The sequence below is a fragment of the Betta splendens genome, chromosome 21 (assembly GCF_900634795.4).
Source record: "Betta splendens chromosome 21, fBetSpl5.4, whole genome shotgun sequence".
Lineage (NCBI taxonomy): Eukaryota > Metazoa > Chordata > Actinopteri > Anabantiformes > Osphronemidae > Betta > Betta splendens.
The window spans coordinates 1,989,358-2,017,037 of record NC_040899.1 but is presented as its reverse complement, the minus strand read 5'-3'; the positions used below and the strand labels follow the sequence as shown (position 1 = coordinate 2,017,037).

General features: G+C 46.1%; 1 long non-coding RNA gene across 4 annotated transcripts in view; it reads left to right on the top strand.

Moving 5' to 3' along the window:
• Window positions 1-27,680, top strand: part of LOC114847339 (uncharacterized) — a 77,096-nt gene that overhangs the window by 1,377 nt on the left and 48,039 nt on the right. For 3 of the 4 annotated variants that reach the window (XR_008693491.1, XR_008693488.1, XR_008693489.1), the window contains exons 3-4: window positions 6,501-6,562; window positions 15,798-15,857. This is a non-coding gene — a long non-coding RNA (uncharacterized LOC114847339). The remainder of the gene's footprint in view (window positions 1-6,500; window positions 6,563-15,797; window positions 15,858-27,680) is intronic. The other variant, XR_008693490.1, reaches the window with a different exon arrangement.

The window sequence follows — 27,680 nt, the reverse complement described above, 5'->3', positions numbered from 1 at the left end:
CTCAGGAGGTGTTGGCAGCAGATGGCAGGTGATGGAACTGTGTGGTAGCGTAGGCGGGACATGACAGGCTGTCAGGCCCTAATGCAGCCCAACATCTGGAGGATGTTGACCATCTTCTTCCTGCCTGCCAGCCCGTCCTCTAGCCCGGGGCCAGGAGCCCCCGAGGGACCGGCACCCGGGCCGAGATCGCTGCTCTAAAGGCACCAATCACTTTCCTTTCTACTATCATGTGAGAGGGACAAAGTCAATCTTGTGCTGCATTCTCAAATTACCTTTGGGCTTTTACTTTGTAAAGAAATACTGGGGAAAGACATTGAGTTTGAACTGAAGTGCATTTCTCTGCTTATTTATCGCAGAAACAGCTGTGACAAACTACAAATAGACATCATAAGAAGCCTGTGTGAGTGGGTGGTGCAGACGCGACTACCGGCGCAGCAGGATAATTCAGGACCTGTTAAAACCGTTAGCGCCATGAGGCACTGTGCTATTAGCGCTTCATGCTCGCCTGGAGCATCCAAGAAGCAAGTGCCTCTTCTATTTTAATGACAGCCCTCACCCAGAGGTAATTTCACCGTGATTAAGGCAGGAGGGGAAAAATCATCTCTTAAAAGTCTCTAAATTGCATCTTATTTATCCACCTTTTAACTAACTACAAAAGGCAGACAGACAATGGCACTGCATGTTTCTACTGCTCCCGGTGAACAATTATACTTGAGACATTATCTGGTCCGTCGTTAGATGGTTATTAAATACGGCACCCGGGAGATGACGCGGAGGGAAGCTGATGGAAAAGTTTAGTTGAAAGAAATTAGATTTTTTTTATTTTACATTTTCTCTGCCACCTTTAACCTGATACTTCTTTATACATAGTTCTTCATATCAAGATCTTAAGTAAATCTTTCTGCACTTATTTTTTGTAGTTAATGTACAGTATATTTGAAATTGTCCTGTATTCATTAGCAAAGTGTTTGTGTTGGTATTTGGTCTTTGCCCAGCAATGCATCTTATGCATTTTAAATTTTACTATCCTAAAGTCTTTTATCAAAATGAAACACTAGATGTGGGGATAATTAGACAAACTGGGGTTCACTGTCCCAAGACCCATGATCGACTGCCTTTTTTATAATGTTTTTAAAAATGGTTTAATTGTAACTATTCTCTCAAGAAGCGCTGTCTTATCAGGGATTGTTGTCTTGATAAAGTTTTTTTTTTCAAGTGACTTCACAATCATCCTTGTCATCTTGCAGTTTATAATTGAGTTGTAGTCCTTGGCTATCAAGATCTCAGCACATCTGAAAATATGGTCGTGTCTCTTGATCAGCAGGTCAGTGACCCTGAAAACGTGTGCTGGGCTTTGTTCACATCACAAGTTCATGATGTGAGGTAAAGGTAAGTTAACTCGTCATGTGTCCATCAGCACTGACTACAGAAGCTGGATTAATAAATGATGTTGTCAAGCCGCTGCCGTTGAACTGAAAGCCCGAAGGAACTTTGAGGAGTTTTCTGTGGAATTCTTGAGGATATTCTTTTTGGCACAACTTCTGCATTCAAACTGGGAAGTGAGGATCCAAAAATCACTTAGAGAACCCGCGGTGAGGTCCCGTCAGGGCGGCTCATCCATATCAAATCACACTCCATTGTGTGAGCGCAGGAGTAACATAGATGGATAATTACACTGAACAGAATCATCGTCGCACCTCTGAGGCCTCCCATTCCTGAAGACCGGAGAAGTCCCACCCCCCTACCTGAGCAATCACCCACCATCCTCACACACATTGTGCTATAATCACAACCATTCATCACTGGCTAAAGTTAGACTTTGAATCCTTGTGTATTATCCTCCTGAATCATCCCCTACTCAACTCTGTCCGTTTATTTTCTCACTTGATTGCATCAGTCAACTGTTAGTTACACAGTCGCTGCCCGAGTCAGTTGCTGCTTTGCAAATGGCTGAAACACTCGCTCTTCACACACACACTCCAGCTAATGTTGCTAATGTTAATAGCCTGTGCCGCTTTAATTGGTAGCTAAACGCTGTGAGCAGGGTTCCCACTGTGTGTTTAATGAACAGGTAGCACTCCATGATTACAGCAATCTCAACCCACCACCCTGCTGCTACAGACTCCCTCCACACACACGAACAGTGGGCGCACACACTGTCCCCGGCTTCATACGCAAATGGACAAAGGCAATTTAAGAGGCTCCTGCGCGCTGCAGGATGCTGGGTAAATTAGAGACGAGGGAGAGAGGGACTGGGCGAAGGAGACAACAAAAGAAAATGAGGCGAGATGAGCACGACAAATGATTACTGGTTTATGAAGGAGAGGGGAGCAGGCATCATTTCATGGCTCATGGTTGTGTGTTTGAGCCATAGGCGATGCGTGTGTGTGCGTTTTAGTTTTGCTGATGATTATAGAATTTGTGGCTTTTTTCATTGTGATTGTATTTGAGCATCTAGTTTAAGAAGTGTACTTGCTCTTGGTAGTGGACACTTGTTTCCTTTCTTCTTTTTCTCCTGCACCACACTTCTCTCTCCTGTTTTTATCTTGTCCTGTACTTGTTCTCCTCCAGGTTCGCTGCATACTCTTATTTCCTCTCTTTTTGTTTTTTCTTCTCCTTGTCAGACGTCTTCCGTCTTTGCTTCCTCCTCATCCTCCCCCTCTTCCTCTTCTTCCCTGTCCGTTTTCTGATCCAGTTTCCTCCATCTGTCTGTCCTGAGGCAGAGTGTGAAACTCCTTTTCTCAGTCATCTGATGAAGATGTGAGATGACAGCCACCTCTCGCTCTTTTCTTTTCACCAGACTATGAGTAGAAACAGAGGGGTCTCGTTGGAGGCCTGTATATACGTACGGCTGGGTGGCAAACCTCATGTTGTATACATATTTGCTCAGAAATCCCCCGCTCCGTTCCCCCACCCACATGTATGTAAACAGGCCTCTGCCAGTCTCTGCTTCCATGGGGGCGATGCGATGGGTGAGGGGGATGTTAAAGGAGCGCTGCATACGGCTTTTGCCAGATGCCCTTAGTAAATAAGCAGGGAGTCCTGACTCACCCGTCCCGAAGGACGCAATCAGGGTGCCCCCTCCCACGTCTGAGGGGTGAGAAGGGGTGAGGAAAGGTGGGAGTCTGGTCTGTATGCGCCTGGTGCTGACACAGAGGAGCTATGGGTCTAATTCATTAAACCAGCCTTCTAATATAAACAGCCATTCATTTGGCTGCCTGACACTGGGCCGTCTGGACAATGTGAAGAGCCCCAATAGAACTGCTTGACGCCGGCTGTGTGTGTGAACGGTACACGGCGACTCAGGGCTACAGTGAGTGTAACCAGAGGCCTGCGAGAGCCTGGACACGGTCCACTGAGCCACTGAAGCCCACATTCCAGCTTATTTGTTTTTTTAATTGCTGGTAAATAATGTGATCTGAATGATTTAATGATGCAGACGGCAGCGTCTCTGTAGCAACGTTGGGTGAGAATAAAAGGACGCGATGATGACCTCAGCAATGTGTAAAGGTGGAGGATGAGAACTGTCCTGATAATAACTACATGTTAAAGCCACCAGCCAACGAATCCATGTTTAATATTCAGACAGTTGATCAGAGATTTTAAAGATATTGAGACCAACTTAGAGTTGAGGCTCAAGGCAAGTAAACATGAAAAGTAATGCATGAGCTTTGAAAGTGCCGTTTGCTACCAAAATAGATAATAATGACAGAACATGTTTTCCTGCTCTGTACTTTATATGTAGGTAACGTGTACACACACACACACACACACACACAGACACACTGCTTTTCAGACCCCTGCAGGGCCAAATTGTGCAGATCAGACCTCCCATTGCTCACACTTAGCTCTATATCTTTTTTTTTTTTTTTTAAGTGAATGGTTTCCTTTTGTTAATTGAAGAGAAAAGCGAAGGTAGAAGCTGCAAAAGAAAGCTGAAAGCAACCAAAAAAACAAACAAGCGGCTGAGTGTATTTTGATGTAATGTGCAGTGATGGGTTATCTGGAAAAATAAGACTCGGGTCCTTCAGCGGCAGCAGCAGGTTTTTAAATCTCCCAATTCATCACAAACTTTTCAAAAATGTAGTTTGACAGTTTTAAAGTGGAGAACTTAACAAAAAAGGAGAGAGGGAAAGTGTGGTGACACTGAGCTTGTAGGTGGCAGATGTCCACTGACCTGCAGCCTGACCAGCTCCTATTTAGGGACACGTTGACTGTCGTCGGCAGCACACGCCCACTCACACTGATACCGAATGTGGAATGTGGGTTTTGTGGCTTTACACGTGCACACGCACACACCCACCAGACACACACGCACACGCACCTTGGTATCCGTGACCACTAATTGTGTCTGGCCAGTGCCGTCCCCAGCAGCCAGGTCATGGAGTGCCGCGGCGCGGGACAGCGCAGCCATTGCGGTGTGCTTTAAACATAGCTTATCCTGAGGCCTGTTATTACGCTGAGAAACTATCATCCTTTTCTCCTCAAAACCGTCCCGCGCAGGCCATTTAATGAAGCAGGCATTCCGACGCAGGGAAGTGAGCGGCGGTTCCCACAGTCCCACGCTGCACCAGCAATTAATGGTTCTACACAACAAGTGTCTGGAGGAAGCGAACGGCTCTGATGTCACTCGTCTTCTGCACTGCTTGTCTTGTTCAGCCTTTTAAACTGAAGCCATTTAAGCAAATTCAGTTGTTTTGGTCACACCTGGAATGATGACAGGCTCAGATTCATTTCACACTTCATATATTTTGTGTTCAGGTCATAATTTTGAGACAGTTTATTTTACCATGGACCAAAACAGTTTATTTGCCAATATTCAAAAGAATATAAATAATAAATGAATTCTTTTTTTTAACAACAACATTTTAACTTCAAGCTTTAAATGTGGTTATTAAATGTATTAATAGTAAATGAATAAAAAATCATTAAATGACATTTTAAAAATTATTTTGCACTATAAATTGCACTGGGAGTAAATTAGCAGCAGGTTGTTCAGTATGTGATATGTAAAACAATTAAAGAAATTATTTAAACATATTTTTTTATATTTTACATTTTAAATAATTAAATCTTACACCTTTTTTCTAACCGTTGTAGATATGATTGTAATGTTTTTGTTTCTCATTCTAATTATGCAACTAGGACATTTTTATTAAATTAAACCCATCTCTAACGACATTATGGCTTAGTTGCAGCCCAGCTTTTCCTGTTCTGTTTGTTTATGCACAGTTTGAACATTGTGATGCTGAAACGCAGTAAAACCATATCAACAGAGTTCACCTGTTGTAAGCGCGTCCCGAGGCCTCGTATGTAACGGCTTCTGCTAGTACGTCAGCAATTAGTGCTTCAGTCTAAAGTCATTTGGAGAACAGGCCTCCTGAGTTGTCTTCTCCTCAGCAGGACCTTCAGCTGTTGAGTTGAATTAGTCTCCTGCTGCCTTTATTAGCAGCAGCGCTGGAATCAGAGAAGGTTGTCTGAGTAGATCGCTGAGGAAGGAAGGGGGGGGGGTGCAACCGCTAAGTGCTTCACATCTGATCTCTGATGGGGGTCATGGGGTCGCCGCTCAGCCTCACCCTGATGACTTCTGACACCGCATGAGCAACCAAAACCACACGCCAGCCAAAAAATCCCCCATAGAAACGGGTTGAACGCTGACACACTCAACTCAAGCGCAAGAACTTCTGCACAAGTATTTACTCTGAGTAAAAAGCAGCTCGCGAACGTGTTTCCTGTTTTCACTTGGGAACAGAATGGTGAAAAGTTACTACAGAATGTGCACTAAATGTCTTAGAGCAGCTGTTAATGGGTCAGGCTTTCAGTGGATGTTTACTGGAAGTTGGTCTCTAATCATATCACCAAATTAGCAGTAATTTGAGGTTCTGAATCAGACTGGTTTCATTTTACTCACTAGTTAGGTCTGAATGTACCAGTCTCCGACAAGTTGTAATTAAAAAAGAATGTAATCACACATAATGCCTGTTTTTAACAATACTCCAGACTTTTTGAGTGGCAAACAAAATCAAGGAACCAGAGTTTATTTCCAGCTTGAGCAACATCAGCATTGAAAAACTTTGTTGACAGAAACTGAGAAGTGTTTAAAATGTTTGCAGCTTGTATTAAAACATTTTCTGTGTCATACCTGTCCTCCGTCTGTATCGCAACGTTCTTTATTTTTGCTGCAGCCAATCAATGTTTAGATTTCAGAGATTGGCATCAAATGTAAATATTTTACATGTCTTGTGTCATTTTATTCATGTCCTCCTAATATTGAAACTGGGTTTGTGGTTCATGCAGTAGGAGCATCTAAGGCAGATGGATTTGTTCAAGTTTTACCAAGTTTTAGTTTTAGTTTTGGAGCCACCGGTGACTGTACATGATCTCCAGGAGTTGGTGGTTGACAGACATCACATCATCAGCGGAGCTAAAGATCAGCTGGTGTTTGCTGTGAACTAGTGCCTCACTGTTTGCACATTGATGTGTTTCTACATTTCCTGCAGACGCAGACGGGGCCTGTGAGCTCGCTGGGAGACCGCTGCTACCTCCGCCTCACACTCGACAGGTAAGCCACCCCTTCTAAAAGGGAGACCTGCCTGTGTAACCGTGGGTAAATGAGCCTGGCTAGCAGCTCTGTAAACACCGCCGAGCCTCTTCTTCTACTAATGCTGAGATAAGTCTCTATTCACACTCTATCGGAGATTTGCTGCTACTTATCTATTGCTAGAACAAAGTGGAGGATGAAGCTCAAGTCCTCCTCCCTCTCTCCCGCCTCTGTCCAGACTGTCTCCTGTGTGTTTATCTTCTCATCAGGGCTCTTCATTGGTAAATAAGGGTTGCCCGCCCTGTGTACTTCAGTCTCGCTCCTCGTGCTCTTACATCTCTGTGTTACGGCACTGACCCCCTCCCCTGCAGAGCCTCCCTCCTTGTCTCAGTGTGTGTGTGTAACTATAGCGGCCAGTGTTTAGGCTATTAGACCCGTCTATTTACAATCTGGAGTTTCCTATTGATTATGTCTGACTTCTCTCTCTGTTTACACTGGGAAATAAATAACACATGTCGCCGCCTCGCTCCGACTCTGCATCTTCTTTCTCTGCCCGCTCTGTCTCTCCATTCCTTTCTTTCTCGACCTCTCACTCCCTCTCTGTGTTTCTTAACTGCTTCTTTCTTTGCCTTTGATGGTTTTCTCACAACTTTCCCACTGTTAATGTGGCTTTGACTTCAAATGCTGATTTTAGCTCAGTTGTAGCAGTTTGTAAAAGGAAAAGCAAAAAACAAGAGGGCAGTACATTCCTGGTCACCCACAGGTTATAATATATCAGTCACGACTGTCACAGACGCAGACACATCACTCTCCATGAATGTCGGTCCATGTACTGTGCATGCAAGCAGGCAACCGAGCGGAGATACACACTAAGTGTATGGACATCCTCAAACCCCGCTCTGCATCAGGCCTCCTCATTGGTAACAGGAGCTGAAAGCCTGGGCTGTGGACCAGCCAGTGTGTCATATGTTCCAACAGACCCCCCCTCCCACCAGGCACACAGGAATCAGATAGCTGCTCTGATAAGACTGAGGTTCACGGTGGCAGGCGTCGCTAGTGCTGGAGGAAGGTTGAGGCTCTAAAGTGTAGAAGCGCAACATGCTGCATCAGAGTTAAATCATCGTGAGCTCATTAAACAGGTACTGATTAAAAATAGAAGTAAAGCCTTAAGCTACAGTTTAGGATTCTTCCTATGTTCATCCACAAAATTTGAGATACAGCAGGACTAGTATTAGTACTAGTAGTATTATTTATACTTTGTTATAATGACTTTACTTGCAGTAAAAGTATGTAGTTGACTGTTCTCACTTCATTCTGTGACAATCTTTAAAATCAATGAGGGTTTTAAGAACCATTTCCTAATATTAATCTCTCCCATCGGACTCCAGCCCCCACTGTTACGTCTATAATAATTCTACAGATATATATTTATCACCTTTGTGATATTTAGAACCTAAAAATTAGAACGAATAGGTTTAATATGACCATACAGGCATAATAATGTGCTAAGTAGATGGGTCCATCTAAAGTGAAATAGGAGAGAACACCCTAATTGTTCTGATCAGTCACGCTTTTAAACATTTTAATAATAATGATTTTAATAATATTTGCGTAATTGGAAATTAACATAGATTGTATTTTCTTTACAGTAATACATTTATTACAAATATAACTATTTTCAGCAGGTGTAGAGTATTTGAATGCACAGTATACTAGAGTATATTGTCTAGTCCACAGCTTTTATTGTGTAGGTGCATGATTCTCAGTGTAAATCCAGCACATGAAGCTACAATATTTAATGAATTTTTCATGTTTGAGGGTCAAAGCTGGAAGTAATTGTGGCTATTTACTACTTTTTAGGAGGATTGCAGAATTAAAAAATTTGGCTGCAGCATGTGTTCATTTCCCACCACCGACTTTAATGGTTCACTGGTACCACTGTGTGTGAGATTCTTTCAACTTCAAACATTCTCCAAAGAGAATTAATCTGCCAGCCTCTTAAATCAAGTGCAATTATTCTGACACTAATATCTACACAACAGCTCTTGTTTTTGAGCAAGAAACAAAAGAATTCACCACATCCTGTCTGTTTTCTCACAAAAATAAGTTTCAGCTCAAGTTGCTAAACACGCTGCTAACACACACACACATCACTGGCCGCTGCTGGTTTCTCTGGTCAGTGGCTTTTTTGTGTGGCTCTGTATAAATAGCATGAGCTGACCCTCGCTGCGTGTGCGGTGGGACGGGGTTATTCTGCAGAGCGTCTGTCCCCAGTCAGGATAAAAGCGAGACGTTGTCAGACAGAAACAGGTTGCGCCGGCTGTAACTGGAGCTGCTTGTGTGGATGCGTTCGCCATGTTATGCGTCTGTAATGCAGGACACTTACAGACTTTGTTATCCCGCAGTGACACCACATATTTTAACCAGCAATCAAACAAACAGTGTCTCAGTTTCTGGGGGGGCTTTGTGAAGCCAGCGTGCAGCAGTTTCTGGCTTAGGCAGCGTCTGAGGAGGAAGACGGTGCATGAGGACATAAACCAACGCGGGGCGGGAGGTGGAAGGTCTCCTCTGTGGCCAACAGGGAGCAGTAGAGGCCTGGTAAACGCCAGTGACCCAGCATCCACGTAAAGCACCGGTCTGGTTCTGGGCCCGGCTCTCGCCCTGCCGACCCGACCCGGCCCCCTCCAGGCAGACTGAGGTGTACATGTGTGCATGTGTTGAGAGAACTGGAGTGCTGTGAAATCTCTGTCAACAAGGCAGCTTGAACCAGATCTGACTGATGGATGTTTCCCTGTGTGTGTGTGTGTGTCTGTGAGACGCAGTCAGTGACAGTGAGCATGAGCCTTGTTTTTCTGCACTCCTGTTGTTTTCCATGTATCCGCCGCAGACGTCCCTCCAAATGACAGTCTAATCAGAATACATGTCCGCTCTAAACGCCACCATTCATTACTCTGCTAAGAATAGGACGGGACGGCCACTCTGCTCCGCCAGAGCCGTCACGACAGTGTGGGAATTTATCTGCTGAGAACCAGAGCAGTTTCAGCGCGCTGCCATGCTGGAGGCTTGATGCAGAAGCTGATGCAGAGAATCCGCCTGAGTGCAGTGATGTGACTTGGTTCTGCAAGCTGGAGATTGTACTTAGAGATGAAGGTCCTTGTATTGGAACCTGCAGAACCCGGCTCTAAGGTTTCGATTCAGTTCTAAGAATTCAAACTTTAAATTAGCTGCAGGTCCATAAATAGTTTATTTATGTTAATGTGATTTGTGAGCTAAACCTAAAAGGGAAAGTGAAGCAGGTAACACATTTGAAAGTGAAATCTCTGAGCTTTGAGCATGTGTGCATGTGTGCATGTGTGCGTGTGTACGTGCGTGCGTGCCCTGTGGCCACTTTGACTGGGATCAACTGAAAACAGCCTTCACCACCTCGGCCTCTCGTCTCCGTTCTGGTCCCAGCTCATGGCCTGACGGGTCTGGGCAGGGTTCAGACTGTGGTGGAGGTGGTGAAGGGGAGTAGGAACTGACCCACGGCGCCTTCAGCCCGGTCCAGTCGAGGCCCTTCTCTGGCCCCTCGGCTGCCCGCGTTCATAAACACATGACAACAACAGAGAGAGGCAGCGGTGCCCACCACAGCCCAGTTTGGCATCGACTCACACCCAGTCACAACCGACCCGTGAGCGTCCAGCAGGACACAGCGGCCACGAATGCGCCGTGCAACGCTCACAACTCTGATCATGCGCATACTTTATCCTCACCTGTGGGAATGTTCCTGTGTTCAGAGTAAAGCGTACTGGGTTATAGAGCAGAAGTTCATTAAAAGCACATGACTCCTGATCCCTGGCCAGTTTAGATGTTGTTCAAATGATTCGTTATTGTAATTCTGTTTGTCTTATATTACATTTCAAATGCTCATAGGAAGCACCTTGAATAGTTGTTTATCCCTCGGAGCAGCAGGCAGCTCAATGATTGACAGAGGCGCTGACAGACTGTAGAAAATTAATGAACTACTGTAAAAAGTAGCTGTAAAGTCTTGTACATTTGGTCTAAAGTTGAACTTTTACAAGCTAGAAGTAAGAAGCCAATGACAGATATTGGTTTTCTCTATTATAAATGAGGATGAATTAAATAATAGTGATTAATGCGTTCTCTTTAAATTTGGGTTTTAATCGCTGATGCTAATCATTTATTCATGTAGAATCTGTTCCACTTATTTACTGCAGCTATTTAAATACTGTATGTTCCCTTTTAAATATAGATACAGGAATTAATAGAAGCATTAGACATTTCTTTATTCGTTTTGATATTGCGCGCTCGACCGATTGAACGCATTGACATGAGCTTCTCCTTCTGGTACAAAAACACACCGTATCTCAAATTGATGTGATGTGTGCTGCTCGTATTCAGGTCAGACGCTTTCTTAATCAAACCCCAATCCCAGTTTTCGATGATTAATAATTGCAAAATATGAATAAGATAAGTATAGATCTGAAAAATTCATCAAAAGCAGAGAGGATGTGATTGAGATCAATATTCCTGCTCGTACAATGAGTCATCAGGGGGTTAACGCAGATATTGATGAGCGAGAGACGAACAGGTTTCGATCAGGTTTCATTTAATAAAACAAAGGTTAACCTCTGCACACAGACGCCCCAGGTCACGGCATAGCGTGAGAATCCATCCATTTATTATATCTATAACCAGCAGACCCCTCATAAAGTCCACATAAAATATCGCTTCATTTCTGTCATTACCCGCTACATGAAAACAATAACGCTGTAAAACACTTTTATTTTTACTGAAGTTGTAAAACAGGACCTGCTGCGCTGCCCAACGTGTATTTCATTTTAATGGAGATGCTGCTTTATAGAGGCTGGTCATATGAGAGCGAGGCGAGAGTTCACAGTGAATGGATGTACAAACACACACACTTTGCATGTCACTGAGGATTGATGGGCGGCCGCTGCACAGAGAACAGACCTGTGTTTGCAACATGACCCAATAGATTCCTATTGCCTTGCCTTGCTGCTTAACCTGCTGCAATTAGCAGACAGGAAAAGGTCTGGTCACTGAAAATGTAATCACGGAATTAGCCGTGCGATACATCAGCTGAACACACGCCTGTTACATCCACCTTATGGATCCAGCATTTGTCCACATCAGCGTTGAGGATGGCAGATAATTGGGCAAACTAATCCAGTAAAGCTTCCGAATGGGCGCATTTTATTGAGCGATGTTGATGAAGGCGCAGCCTGGAACATGACGGCGCGGCGACGCATGCGTGGGCGAGCGCCTGCATCACAGGGTCACCGACGTGTGTCACACCATCAGGTCAAGGTGTGGGTGTGGCCACGCCGCGCGTTGACGAGTGACTGCGCTCGTAAAAAGTGCGTTGTCATTAACTACAGCGCCGTTTGCTGATGCCATCATAAAAACCTGAAAAACGCATTGCTGCACTTTCAACCTTGACTTGCCTATAAAAATGTTGGAATTACAAGAAGAGTATCAGCCTGGTAATTTTTTATGAGATTTATATTTTGCAAGCCTCTGCTAATAAAATTGACAATCATCCTCTGCCCACAGATTCTTTCAAAGCAGTGGAGTAAGCTGTAAAGTTTATAATCACACCTGCAGATCTTTCCCACGTGCTGAACAGACACAGATAGGCAGCACAGCCACGAGTAATGGCCATTGTCATCCCTGATTCATTGTCCGCCTGCAGAGCCAACAGACAAGACGGAGGCAGGTCTTCTCTTTTGTGCTTTAAGTTTTCTTCCTGCAGAAACGTGAAATCCATCCACCCAGTGCCTCTGATACCTGCTGCACTGCATCACACACTGCTTTTAATAAACCTCTGCATGCAGCCGCTGCATCACACCAATCTAATAAAATCTAGCAGATCAATTTATGACTGAATACAGAACGTCCCGTGCGCATGACCTCCTGGCTGCCTATTTAACCTAATATAACTAATATGAGCCCCATATATCACTTATTACTTATATGGAATCAATGCTGCATTCAATTAGCTAATGATGCTGAAAGGTGCTTCCTGGGTCCAGTCGGATTGCAGAGCTTGGCTGGTTCCACGCACCTTGATCTGAATGTTTTACTTGTTTAATCTTTTCACTTAAGGCAGTTTTAGACACACAAGCCTTTATTTGGGTGTCACATGTATATTCTACATAGTCTGTTGCCACTTCGGTCAGATGTACCTCATAATGTAGTCTGCTGCTATGGTGCTGCAGTCAGCCCTCATCCATCAAAGTGATATATGTACTGTGTAGTGTACTTCTGACACGTCAGTGTTTCTGCATCACTATTAGATGTGGTACCATGAAGAAGTGTAACCATAGCTACACGCAGTATTTGAGGCAGACGGTGCAGTCCATCAGGTGGCCACCACCTGAAAACACCAGACTAATGATCAGAACACTGAACGTAAGTCTGACTAGAACTTTGAGGTGTGGAATAATAATGACAATGTGAACACGCCACACGCGTGTTTCTATGTGAACTGTACGTGTTCAGACTTTAGCTTTCACGTCCTTCCTCTCTCACCTGTGTCTTCCTTCAGTACTGCTCCCTATGAGAAGTTTCCTACAGGTTGATATGTGCAGTATGCGTTAGTTATAGTAATGACCCAGTTCCTTAGTATTTACCAAAATGTGATCTTTGTGTAGGTCTGGACAATAAAATGCTAAAAGGCTCAGTCGTTGGTGTCCAGATGCGCCTTCACTGTGGTTGAATGTGCTCTGCTTGTGGAGTGACGGGTCCAAAGCAGCTTGTTTGCACGGCTGATGCTTTTGACTGCAGCCTCTCAGTCACAAGTCTTAGAAGCAGTCGGTGGAAAGTTTTCATTTGATCGTGGCGAGAAGTCTGGATGTCATCAGGCCTGGTGCGTGCTCTGTAAACACTGAATACATTAGTCCCTGCGTCGATTCTTCAACTTTACAAGTTGTTTCTCGCTCACTTTCCCTTTTTCCTCTGTCCTCTGTATTTTTGTTTTTCCAGTCGTTTTTGCTTCTTCTTCTCTTTGAAATATATCCAGCAGTGCGTCTCTCTGCAGGGGGAGCTAATTCCTGTAAATTGAATCTAAGACGATGTGGGTGTGAGGAGCTGACCTTCATGTAACGAGGCGCTCCCACTTGGGCTTTCTAGCTGTTTGATGGGGTTCGTGCTGATTGAAGCTCGGCCTAATTGCAATAATGTTTGTACCCGTTGTGCAACTAAATGACACACACGTTAACATTTGTTCTAGAAAACGTGAAACCTCGTTACTTGGTTCTTCTGAAGTTGGTGCATCCTTGTTTTTAGTTTATTCAATAACATTCCCGCCAGACATGGAGGCAGCAGCAGCAGAGATGAAACCCTGACACGCCGCAGGTCTGTTCCTTGGTCCCGTCTGTTCGTCTGGGCTCCTATGTGTCCGTCTGTAATACGGGCCTGCTTCCGTGTACGTGGACGGGGTGGGCTCAGACCCTGTGCCTGCCGTTGGCTGGCCTGTCGTCTCAGCTCTGCTCTGATCAGGACCAACAGACCCGCTTAGCACTGAGCCCAGAGTGCAAAAGCATGTCAAGCAACACAGCTGTTTACACACCCGGCTGCGAACGGCCCACACGTCACGCCTGGCTCCTGATGAATAATGCACAGCCCGGCAGACGGCCGCTGCTGCTCGCATCTGCAGCGCTTGTTTATTATGGATGTTTTTGATGGGAAATATGAGGCACAGGGCATTTCTTGTTGTTTGTTATTGCATGCATTGTAATTTTATGCCTCAGATATTTCGACATATTGAATGAATGGTGTCCTGTGTCTGAGTCAAACATCAGGAGCCATGAATGGTCCCTGAATAGGGTGTGTGTGTACAGCCCCATGTGCTGAATAACAGCGCTGTAGTTGCTGCGTAGATGATTTGAATTCTACCTGCAAAATGAAATGCTTCAAGATGATGTGATGAGAAATCAGACCTGAATTAGAAATAAAGCTGCAGGATGCGTTTCATGTCCATTGGGCTTTTTACTGACAGTATACGTCCACTTTCTCAAAGTTCAGCCTGAACCTCAGTCCAGTTGTTTAAAAACTGTTAGTCCGATGAAAGCGTTCACCCGAGGTGATGCTTCTGGACAGGAGCTGGCTGCAGCGCTGAAGGAGTTAAAAGACGAGGGGGGGAGAAAAAACCTGCTGTGATCTCCTTTATTGTTGAGTTTAATTAAATTTTCAGCTCTAATTACAATTAAGCCACTTAGTATGTATAATAATGTTTGCATCACAGAGCAGCACAGATGCAGTCCATCAACGCAATTAAATATTAAACTGGCTGTGGCTGTATTAATAGCAGTGCTGTGTGCTAACCACTTAGTGTGTGCATGTGTGTGCATGTGTGTGTGTACACAAGCAAAGCCGTGGTGGAGGGAGTCCCCTGGTGCGGCTGCTGCCGTCTGGAGACCTGCAGTGCCATCCTTAGTGCCACCAGTGGAGCCCACTGAGCATCTGACCTATATTCAGCGTGCCCCTCTAGACAGGACCGAAAGCTTCCCTAAATGGGAATAAAGCTGCGTGGAAAGAAAAAGCCCCATGAGCGTATGAATATTGCTGGTCTGCCCAACCCGCGTACTGTAAGTCTAATGCAAAATTAGTGTTTCTGTGCAAAATAATTTATGACTGCACATAATGAGTGCGTTTTTAAGTCAAAGTGATGATTTGCAGCATTCACCTCTGCTCTCACCCTCCCTCAGTCCTGCTCCCTTCATACGTCTTCAGCAAACCTCAGTTTAAATGCTCACACAGATGTGGAGGTGTGTGTTGTTATGTACTGTACAGGTCCTTCCCTCGCTTCCCTCCATCCTGCATTATTCAGGCTGCAGACATGGTAAACAGCAGCGTGTTGGCTTGTGTGAGGGAGGATTGAAGACATGCTGAAACACAGACGCTCTTTAGCAACCAAAACTCTTCCCTCGTCCGTCATGAACTTATTCAACTCTCATCCGCTGCTGCTGCTGCTGCTGTTGCTGCTGCAGGTCGTTGGGTTGAGCATTTACATTCTGTGTTAAACCTTAGTACTAATAGTATTTGTAGTATTGTTCCCTTGCTCAGGCCCTTGACTGAAGTGACTCCAAATATTTGCAAGTCAACCAGAAACAAAACCGAACAAATGGAGACGCAAAGCTTCAGTCTGTTCTGTGGAGACTTTCGTACTCTGCCATCATTTCAGTATCTGAGGGTGTTACGTTGTTAATAATCTATCGTTTCCTCATCACAGGAAGTCTCCAGTCTCCTTTTGGTCGAAGCTCAGACCAGCAGTCCTGCGTTTGTTGACCAGGTGAGAGCAGGATGGTCTAATATTGACTCTGTGTCCAGTCTGCACGTTGTGATACAGCTACGGAGCCTTTAGGATGAGTTTGACTTGATTCGTCAACAGCGTTTCTAGTCAAATTTGCTTGTGATGTTTAAGGGTTCGACTGGGGACAATAAAACCTAATTACAAATCATAAAAAGTGGGTCTGCACGTAGCCTCGCACCCACGATGTGGAAGTGTTCACTATCATAGATTACACCAAAACCAAATGCTTAACTTTTGTGTCTGCAGTGTAGATATGTTGTGGAGTTCTAACCGTCGGTGACTCATGTGCAGTGACTCACTCTTCGGTATTCATCCGAGGCCTCTTTTAGACGGCTGCCGTGACGGCTGCAGGAATGTGTGGGGAAAGCTCAGCAGTAAAGTTGAGGCGCTGGGCCTGCGTCTGGCCTCGGCTCAGGAAGAGCTGATAAATATAGCTGCCGCTGAGGCCAAGTTTAAATACAAGGCTCCTCTTTGCAGTAATGGATGGGTGTCGCTAACCTATGGTGCAATCACACTAGATTCCACAGAAATATTTCTGCACAGTGGCAAACAAACAAAGCAAAAAACAAAGGTCGGAGCAGGCGCTGCTGCTCACGGGGCAGGACGAGGCGTCTGTGGCCGAGCTGGAGGAGACGTCTGTCGGTGCTTTGGGACCACAGAACCTCTCCACAGTGGGACCCAAACCGAAGCCTTCTTTACAACGCACAGCGAATCAGGTGATCTTTATGAGCCGGGATTTTCCTGAGGACACTCGCTAGGGTCCAAAGGTGGCCTGCTGTGTGTGTGTGTGTGTGTGTGTGTGTGTGTGTGTGTGTGTGTGTGTGTGTGTGTGTGTGTGTGTGTGTCTGGGCGCATCATTAACCAGCGTTTAACGAGCCGGCCGTCCTCCTGTGTAGAAGTCACACAACGCTCCCATCCAATACTGTGCTTCCCTTCAATATCCGGCCTGTTAAACGGCTATTTAGCGACCAATGAAATGGCAATAATCCGCCGATAAAAGAGCACTTGGTTACCTTTTCAAATTAAACGGTGGCGTCACATGAATCCACAGCCCGTCGCCGAGATGGCGGCAAACGAGTCATCAGCTGCGGCAGCCTGTGGTGATTTGCAGGGCAGCTGTTGTAATAGAGCGGGCTGATGTGAAACACTTTACACACACAATTGCTATTAATATGGAGGACACATGAGCCTCCGCCACTGGGCCACGGCCTGGTGGTGGAGCGCGACCGCAGCCACCGGGCTGCTGCCTCCTGATGTGTGGGACGTGGAGCGAGTAGCAGGAGCAGCCGTGCGTGAGGGGCACACCTGTCAGGGCGCAGAGCGGGCATGGGCCGGTCCCGGGCCGGCGCCGCGTCCTGACCCTGGAGGTCGACTCTGATCAGGAGGGAACTTGTTCACAACTTGCTATTTCTTTCCTCACCGTTTGAGTAGCTTGTGCTGCTCATGTTCTCATGTGAACACTGGGCCTTTCCTAAAGAAGAACTGGGCCCAGGGCTTAGTGCTGGAAACTAAATAATTCCATTAGTTTCCATCCTGACCTGCAGCGGGTGCGTTGGTCCAGTCTTTCCATTGTCTCCATATTTTTGCTGGCCAGTGGGTTGCGGCTTTTTCTTGGCAGTTTAATCTTTATTGGAGCTGTTGGTACAACTTTAATTGACAGGCTGTGTGTACTTTCCTGAATTCACAGGATATTTCTCTGTGGTATTGATTTACCTGTGCAGTACAGTCCAAATTAGAAAATGCAGAATAAAACTGCTGAACTTTATTTCTGCCATCAGTAACGGTTTGACGAGTACGTGTACGTGTGTGAGGCGTTGCCTTGGCTCCAGGTCACGACTGGGACCAACATAATGACAGGCAGGTGGTCGTAATTCAACCCGTGTTCGAACCTTAAGCAGCGATTCTTATGTTACTTTTGACCTTCATATTATTTCCACCTTCTGCTCCTGACTCTCCCTTCTCCTCCATTGTCTTGCTCCCTGGATGCCAGAATGGGCCAGATGCCTGTTTAAGAGACCCTCAGCCCCTCCACCCCCTCACACACACTCACTCACAGACGTTCTTACACTGCAACATATTGGTTCATAATTAATGAAATTAGCGGCTTTATCTGCTGTGAAGAGGCCTGCGTCTGTCTCTGGCTGAGTGGAGGGAGACGGATCGGGTGGGGAGAAGGAGGCGGCAAGGAGGAAGAGATTGATGGGAAAGACACAACTGATTAACAGGAGTGGCAATAATAAGTGGACTTGCAAGCAAGTGCGTACTGTACATATACTACAACTGAGGCCCGGCGTGAATGACTGGAGCAATGTCTGATAATAAAACGACCAATGCTGCAGTCAACATCCATTTTAATTAGCGGTTTTCATAGTTATGTTAGTGGTCGGTTAATTACAAGTACTGAAAAGTGGAAATCAATGAGTGCACAGTTGCCAGATTCTTGATTAACCCCCATTAATGTGCAGAGCCTTTGCCCTAGAAGTGAGAACGGTGCGACACCCAGCGGCTTTTCTAACGTGACTCTGCGCCGTCGGACCTCACCCACAGAGTCGTTTGTGTAAATGAGGTTAGCAGATATTTGCAGTTTGAGCTCAGTATTAATCTCTATCTGCAGCACAAGGACTATTTACACCAGCTCTGCTACCAGTCCTCTGGGTGTCTTTAGTCAGACTGCGTGGTTCCTGTCCCACCCATCGGCTGTGCACGCACACACCCACGCACGCACGCACGCACGCACACACACACACACACACACACACACACACACACACACACACACACACACACACACACACACACACACACACCTCAGCTGCGGTTTAGACAAGGTTCGTAAATAGTTTTTTATTCTTGAGGTATTTATCAAGCACGGTGCCGCCTGCTGGATCAATGGCTTCCGTAATGGATCTGATTAATGGGATCTTATTAACAAAAGCTCTGTTGTTGGGGCCCAAAGGGCTCTGTGTAACTCTAGAGCCCGGCGCTGATATAATGGCCTATTTTAGGAGCTCCGTGATTAAGCACCATTAAGCGGCGAGCAAAGCCAGGCTTTGGACAACTTCAATGGCAGCAAACGTAAACGCCAGCACGTCCCCAGAGCCCCTCCATCCCTCTCTGTCTGTCTCACTCCGGCGCTCCCTCCGTCTGCCTGCCTCTGTTATTGAAAGAGAGACTTTTATTTATATTGAGTTTGCAGAGGGGTCCTGGGGGGGGGCTAATTTATCTACATTCTGTTCAAACGGTGAAGCCGTATCATGTCACCAGCCGCTGGCGCAATGGGAAATCCAGGACGGGGAGGGAAAGCTGCTTATGAGGCTGAATTAATTTGTCCCTACGTTTGTGAGTTTGCGTTGCGTAACTCAGTCCAGCTCATTGTGGACAATGCGTTAGTCTGATGAGGGAGGGGGCGAGTGGAATAAATGAGGACCCTGCCATCAGCATGGTAATAGCTAAGATGCCTCTGCGTCCCTCCACCCGTATGCTTATCTGGATAATCTGGCCTGTGTTCAGGCTCTAATGCAGTCAGATCACAATGACTCCTCCACTATGACCAGCTACAGTAGCTTAATAATTGTTGAACCTCAGCAGCTTCCCTCACCTGTTTCTGTCTCTGGCTTTGGCCTCTGTATTAGACTGAACCTGACCCCGTTCTGGACTGAGGTTTTGGTGTTTTGGCTGCTAATTCTGTTTGACTCTAAGCTCTTGTAACGTGTTTCTGAATCGCTGTTCGACTCTTCACCCTTCCTGCTCCCTCCCCCTCCTCCCCCAGCTTCTATCCCTCACTCCATCTCTCCCCAGGCCCTGGCGCTCTCTCCCGCCTCCTCTGGGGAGAGCCGTAATAATTATTATGTAAATAAATACGCCTGCTGTAATCACATTCGTGCCACTGATCCAATTAGAGAGCTGATAGCAGGCGGCTGATTGCACGGACTGGCGGCTGATGGTCAGGGCCTGCGTGTCTGTCTGACTGACTGGAAGGTATCGAGGGGAAGGCCCATTAGCTGGGCTGGCAGACCGGGGTAATGAAAGCCCATTGGTGCCGCTGCATGCAGTCATGTACTCTAAATGATGCTCTCTGACCAGGACCTGCATGTCTGTCACGGAGGTGTGCAGTGTGTGTTGCTGCTATCATGATCTCTGCCTCTGGATCGCTTTCACCGTGCATCAGCTTATCATCAATTACTGCCTTGTTGTGATTCTCATCAGCCTAATGATGCTCCACCGAGACCATCATTGTCAGGGCTCCATCCGCCCGCCGCTCTCTGCATGGGTCTGTGCAGGAGTTTTCTTAAAGTTCTTCTGTAGCAGTGTTATTGTTGTAGCTTTCATGAATGTTTCATCACATAATATTTAAGCTTGAAGCATGTTTACGCCAGCACTTTCTTGGCAGATTTTGGTGGCGGGTCAGATCACCCCTGCTGTGTGCTATCACATTCTAACCAGGTTCATCACACGTGATGATCTGTGTGGAGCGTGTGTGTTTTGTGGCGGTATCTCTGCCAGCCCATACTTTCCAAGGGTGTGGGCACGGGCGAGTGGTTAAAGGAGGGGGCATTAGTTGTAACCTCAGCATTTGCCCAGAGGCCGTACTCCCACCACCCTGTGTCGGCTCAGTAGACTACTGTTAATGTTGGGAAGTAATGTATGGGTCCCAGCGCTAACTCCCTGCCTTTTACATCTCAATCAGGTCACTCTAGTTTATTTATATATTGTCAGGGGGCAGGGGGGAGGCAGCGCGGGGCTAAGAGATGAATGTGGCAGTTTTTTTTCGTTGCCCCTCTCTCTCTCTCTCTCTCTCTCTCTCTCTCTCTCTCTCTCTCTATTTAGTTAGCAAAAAGCTTTTATAATGAATTTGAAAGGCGGCACGGATCCAAGTGTTTGAAATTCCCAGAGCACTGCTAAGTGAAAGCTGGAGGAGGAGAACGAGGCAGGGAGAGGGAGGGGGGCGAAAAAATCAAAACTCTCAAAATGTGGAATGAGTTTACAAAAAAAATCTAAATTAATACTTGCTCATTTTTTCCCATGCAGTTTTCCGCGTCCCCTCGTTGGGGTTTTCTGCCTCTCTCTCCTCCTCCTCCTCCTCCTCTGCATTTTGCTCTTACCCAGTTGGTCGCACGCTATTAAACAAACAGTCCTAATATTTTGAGCTGGCTGGCAGTTTGAATTTCATCTTGCCGACGCATCTTGTTTCTCTCAAGCCCTGACTGTTTTGACATGCGCCCCGATTAAATTATAAACAAGCAGGCCTCCTGATGGTGATGCTGGAGCCACTAATTTCCCTAATTGTTTGCAGTTGTCTGGGAGGCGAAGCTTGGAGGCCCAGGCCTGAGCCCACTGACTGGCACGGCCTGGTTAAAGGAGAGGGAGGGAGGGAGGGAGGGAGGAAAGGACAGCAGGGAAGGAAGAGAGGAGGGAAGCTCTCATTAGGATTCATTGACTGCCCAACTGTTACATACATATAAATACATTTAGATATTTAAGAAAGAAACGGCTTCTATCATCCTTATTAGGGAGCGTTTCCATCTCCACTGCTTGTGCAGAAGTGTTTAATTTATTTTGCTCTCAGTCTATCAATCTAATATCATGAATTTATAAAACAAACCAAACAACTAATTTTAATAAAATTCTGACTTAACTGCAAATAACAAAACTTGAAAAAATAAATATTAGGAGTTGGACACAGCACTGCGGGTAGAAACGAACCTGACACAGCGGATTCTACCAGTGTTGTGCTGTTGTGATGTCTCTGCTGGTTCAGAGGCTCTGGGTGTAAATCAAGACCAGTTTTATCAATGTCTGCTTTTAGCTCACACACACTGTGGTAGTTTAGCCCAAGTCTTCTAACCAATGGGAAGCATCAGTTAAACAGGTCTCTAATCTTTGCTTTTCATGGAAACAGGTAATTTGCCTCTTTGGGCCTCGGATGGTTGGAGAAATCTCTGGTGAAGCTGTTGACAGCTCATAGATATCTGTGATGTGACAACTAGACCGTTTTTTATTCTGAGGCTTCTCACCCACAGATTTATATTCTTTAAAAAAAGTCAATTGTAATAGAGCAGAAAGTCGTGTATATTCATCTGACATGGCTCAAATACACTATCGCGGTACAGTACTTAGCATTTCCAGTAGATGTAGCTTAAGAGGCCAGATTGAATTGGATTGAATTGAATTGAAATGTGCAATAAAACCATTTCCTTTCCCGTTATCACCTTCAGCTCCTGCAGCAGCCACATTCAGCCCCAGCCTTACAGATCTCCAGCTGGGCTGCCCACTCAAACACACATTCTATCTGATCCAATGACAACAAACAAGCTGGCATCTGCAGCACAGTCCACTGATATGACGAGGCCAGTTTGGTTTGATTACCAGACCTGTAGCATCTGTGAAATAAGATGAAGGTTGGAAAACCTGAAGTGGGAGGACGTCAGTGGAATGAACGTGTGTTTGTGTGCGTCCTGTTCCAGACGAAGGGAGCAGAGCAGTGAATGTTATCCACACTGGCATCAGCAGAGGACAGGCATCGTTACCTGGCAGACAGGGAGCAGTCGTATCGGCGCTGTCATCACATAATCACTGGCCTCGCCTGCGTGTGCTGAATCAGCGTGACAGCGCTGATGGCTGCTATTGTTGCTGAGCAGGTGAGCTAATACAAGGTGTATTAGCTCTGCTCTGTATGGAGCTGTGAGCTGTGAGGTGGAACACCTACACTACAGAAAGCTGATTTTGCACTTTGTGTGAGTCATCTGTGAGCTGCGTTATCAGATGTGAACTCACATCCATGATGAAAACACGGTCCAGTAAAATAGGGGCGCCTTTTTAGTGTTTGATTTAGTATAAATCAAGATCAGTCCCGTTAGTGGTAGATCTACGCAGGGGTTTCCAAACTTGATCCTCAAGGGCCACTGCCCTGCTGCTCAGTCAATCAGCAGCTGACTGACACACCAGATCAAGGTAATCAGCAGGGAGAGTTGGAAAACCAGCAGGGCAGTGGCCCTTGAGGATCAAGTTTGGACACCCCTGATCTACAGTATCAGGCATCAGGTCAGGATTTAGTTCCTACAGCTGATGACTGGTTTTGTGGGAATTTCCTGGTCTGCCATGGTCGGCATCCAGCAGAAGCGCCCAAGGAAGGAGCCGGGGCGAAGCAGAGGCCGCGGTTTTAGTCTCTCCAGTCCAGACAAACCACAACAGCTTCTGAGCTGGTCTCCTCTCAGTATTTTGCTTAGTTTGATCCTCTCAGGTTCCGGTGGCAGCTGTTGCTCAGAAGCAGTTCGTGTTGGCTGGGAAACGTCCATTCAGTGTCTGCTTTGGAACTTTGCAGCTTTTCAGGTACCAGCATTCTTAGTTTCTAGTGAGTGACTCAATGACTTTTTATAGAAATATGTTAACAATTATTGGCCTTGTTGCCGTGAAGTCCAGTCGCTACCATGAAGCGCAATCACTACTCGCTACCTGCTGGACTAATGATTTTCCCGTGGGCCTCAGATGTAGCATGCTAACACCTGTACACTCATGACCCGGGTCTCTTCTCATTTATCATTTACCAAATTACAGAGTGTGTTCCTGCGCTGCCGCTTTTTTAACTATTTCTCCTCAAGACGTGCAACAATATCTGGACGTTAACTTTCGTGCTCGCTACATTAACGCCACACACCAGTGTTGATTACTTATTTGACACAGTAGTAAATATTTGAATGATCCTTGTTTGTCTTTGTTCTGAGTGAATACCTGGAACACACAAGCAATCTTATGCCAATCTACAGAATGATGCTTTGGATTTATTAAGATAAACAGAGAGAGAGAGAATGAGTGACAGAGGTCCATTCAGGCAAGACAGGATGCCCAGCAGTCATGCAGTTAATGCCTAATGCCAATTCACCAGGATTCCCACGGACGCAGCCATTTACTGGGCTTTGACACATGCAGCATTAAGAATCTAATTTCATGGACTTTGTTTTGCCCTGGATTTTGAATCCCATACATGCGTGGGGTCGTCAAACTTGTCTCTGAAGCCCTGCTTCCGTCTCTGTTCGCCATCTTGCATCCTTCCTGACGCAGTGGCAGGATCTCTGTCAGGAGGCATCAGCCGCGGCTGAGACGCAGCCTGGGACCCTGGGACGCCCCCGGGCTCAGTCCAACACACCTGCCACTGCTCACCCACAGCGCCGGACCCTCATCCTGACCCGCTGGCACAGCCTGAGGGACAATCAGCAGTCCAGGGGCAGAGGTGAAGGGTGACGGGGAACCAACCGGGGCTGATCTCATGGAGGGTGATGGTCCGGTCACAACTGTTCACTAAGTAACATTCACCCAGCTGTTCTTCATTCAACTCCATTCAGTTTTATTTACAGTATATACTGTAGACAGAATTATTACATATTATGAGACTGATGATTTTATTGAAGAAATCCATGAAGCTGCTGCTGTCTCTCCAGTGGTCCAGTGCATCTTTGCTTCCTCTTTATTCACGCTGCCAATCACAGACATTGGCTGAGCTCTGTCCCCAGTGGCGTCTGAAGCTAAACTTCATTATCGCCTCATTGTTCCACCGGAGCAGCCTCCCTCTTTTTCAGGACTTTGGTTTAAAGTGTTTAAGTAAATCCTTCGACGGATGAAATCATTACATTTGCCCTCATGTATTTTTCATGGCCCAGCTCATATTAGTTATTCCAGAGTTTAGAGAAATGCTGAGTGTGATTTATTTTTAATTACAGCAGCTGTTTGCGCTCTCGTACCGTAGCTCTTGTCTGACAAAGACCCAAACTGGATGAGACAAATCTGACCCATGGAGAGCGATGCCATTTTTAATTCCAACAGCAGATGAAGCTGCAGCAATTCTGTTTTCAGTTCGGGCTGCGCTTCATATCATATTAATTCACCCTCTCAAACACACATGTCCAATCAAAAAGAACACACAACTGGTTTCCAGTTGTACTCGCTCCGTCTCCCAGATCAACATCTGAAAGTGTTCCGATCATCTTGAAGTGTCACAAGCCACATTCGCAGCGGATGCGATGAAATGCTTCATCCTGACAAGCAGTTGTTAATCTTGCTGTAACATTTGGCTAATTGAATGTCTGCCGTTGGTTTCCATGTTGTCCCTGGAGTGACTGCCATCGCCGCCTTCTGTTGCTACGGTGCATTAGCGTCCACGTCCACGTCCACGTCCAGCGGTGGAATCGCTCCGTTAGACAGCTTCTTTCTTCCCTTTAAATCCTCACATCTGTCAGGAGCTTCATGCATCTGCCGTTTTACCCTGCACACAGCGAGAGGCCACAGGTGTGTGAGCCCCCTCCTCAGAGAGAGTCCCCTGTGCTGCTGCATTGTGGGTAATAATAGTTAGCACCCACAGCTGTGCCTCCTCTCCCCCTTCTTCACCTCTAATGTTCTATAATCATCCCTCTATCAGGCCTAATATCCTGCAGTGGTGCCCTCACAGCTGTCTGAGGGGCCCTGGGTATTGAGACTCCTGTCAATCTCCCACACAGCAGCACAGGCCAAGCATGAACCCTGACGCTGTTTATTTAGAGGAGCTTCACGCTTTAAACATGTCATGTGCTTCTTATGACACGTTTAAATGACGGAAAATGTGATAAAACTGTGAGGTCCCCAAAATGGTGGCACACTTTCATACAGCTGTGGTTGCTGAAGTCTGTCTGTCAGCCTCGTGCCTCGTCTCAGTCAGTGTTGTGACCTGTAGTGATCTGTCACTACTGACCTGACTTCCTCTGATCGTCCTGTTGGGATCTTAGCACCAAAACAAAACTCTTCGACCCAGGTGTTGAATTGATTTGGAGCCTCGGGTTTCAGAACCTGCTGATTGTAGCTTTGTGTTGCAGCTTTTTTCATGCAGATTGCGGAACGAGAAGCAGGCAAAGCAAATCATGTCATCACTGTGAAAACATTATCACTTCATAATTTGGGTCTAAATTACACACCCTTCATTGGCAGATACAATCCAATACACAAGCTGGTAAATCTTTAGAAAGCCAAAGCTGCTCCTAAGCAGGTCGTGCTGCTCGCGTCTCGTCTGACCACAGACCTCTGGGTGGTCCTGCCTCCTGCATTGCTGTCTGTCTGCACGTCTGTCCCAACCAGCCAGACCTGACTCCCATCCAGCCCGGTACAGACTCACTGTTTAACTCCAGCAAGCTGATACAGTATGTGTTTAAGTGCATCAACACCCCGCAGCCTCTTCGGCGCTTTAACACACCATGCATGTGTGTGAGGGAGAGAGAGTTCGAGCCTGCTGCTCCCTGCTCTGCTCTGTCACAAATCCTGTGTGCTAATGACTACCAGCTCTATAGGACCCCAGGCGGGAGGGGGTGAAGCCCACCAATTGAGCGAATAATAAGTTGAATTAGGAGATTTAGGGAAGGGGTGGAAGGAGATGGGGACGGGTGGTGCAGAATGAAAACCAGAGGTGCTCACCACGAAGCACAGAGGCTGTGTCAGAGTGTAAAACTGGCAGCGGTGAGAAGGAGGCGTGGCCCAATAGATACGACACCAAGCATCAGGCAGCCACAGGCCCACTGATATTATTACTGGAACAAATGTCATCACGGCCAGGAAATAACAGCTTAATCAGAACATTGGTACCGAGGAGTATGTGGGTGAGAGAAGCATTTCCATTCAGATGAATCTGTTGTCGCATAATATTTGACTGACGAGACTGGACCATTAAAAGGAAAATGTGCGTCTCACACTTGATCAGTTTTGAGGTGAAATGTTCCCATAAAATCCGCAGAGACATAACTAGTAATACAATTTTCAGTTGGTTTTGCTGAGAGTGATTGACAGGTGTGAATAACATTACCATTCAGATTCAGTTGTTGGCCACTTATTAGCTTTATCTTGCATAATATCCCCCTTCACCCAGGTTGAGGCTGATGAGTTTGGACTGATTGAATGGAAAGTCAGCAGACTGGCTGTTGCACGTCGGCCGTGCAGGACCATTTTGGGGTTCGCTTCTTAATTTCCTGGAACATCTGTAACATCCCTCCTTAGTAATATTGCTCTTAAAAGCATATTCTTTTACTGTGTAAACACAGGAAGCTGCATTGTCATCCACAATTTCCAGTAAATTCCACCCAAAACGGCCTCTTGGGTAGTATTTTTTTCCATTCCTGGTTTTCTTTGATTACATGTATAAATGAAGCAATATTTGGTTCCTGTGGCCACGTAGTTGACTCGACCCAGCCTGCCTCCCCCTCAGCTCCTTCAAGCAAAGCCCGCTTCAAGTTTATACACAATGCACAACATTGTTCAGGACAAAGAAAAGCGGCTCTGAAATAGTCTGAAAGCCTTTGAACTTCATGCAGCGAGTCGTTGTGAGGGCAGCTTGGCCGGATAAACATAAACATAAAGAGAAGAATGATTCATGCCCCAAACTTAGATGAGAGGGTTTGTTTGCTGGATAATGATCGTATCAGTTGTAGCAATGAATTGGGTGGTAAAGCAAACTTGAACAGCTGCTCCAGTTAAAGCCAGACTAGGAAATCCTGTGTGTTTCCATCCTTTAGTCCCGTGGCTCATTTTGAGCCTTGTTATGCTGCAGCAGGCAGACGAGCTGTGAGAGAGCGCTGCAGCACAGCAGGTATAATTATGTGGCAGCGTCGCAGCGGGAGCTGATTGTCTTCAGGCAGAGGAGACACGCTGAGTGGAAGACGTTTCTGCAGAAGGACCTCGACCCTCCAGCTCATCACCAACACTTAGACTCCATTGTTTACTGGAGGAGTCCGTCGCACATGAAATGCTGGGCCCGGCTCCTGTCGGCAGGTTAAACACCCACATTGTTCTGGC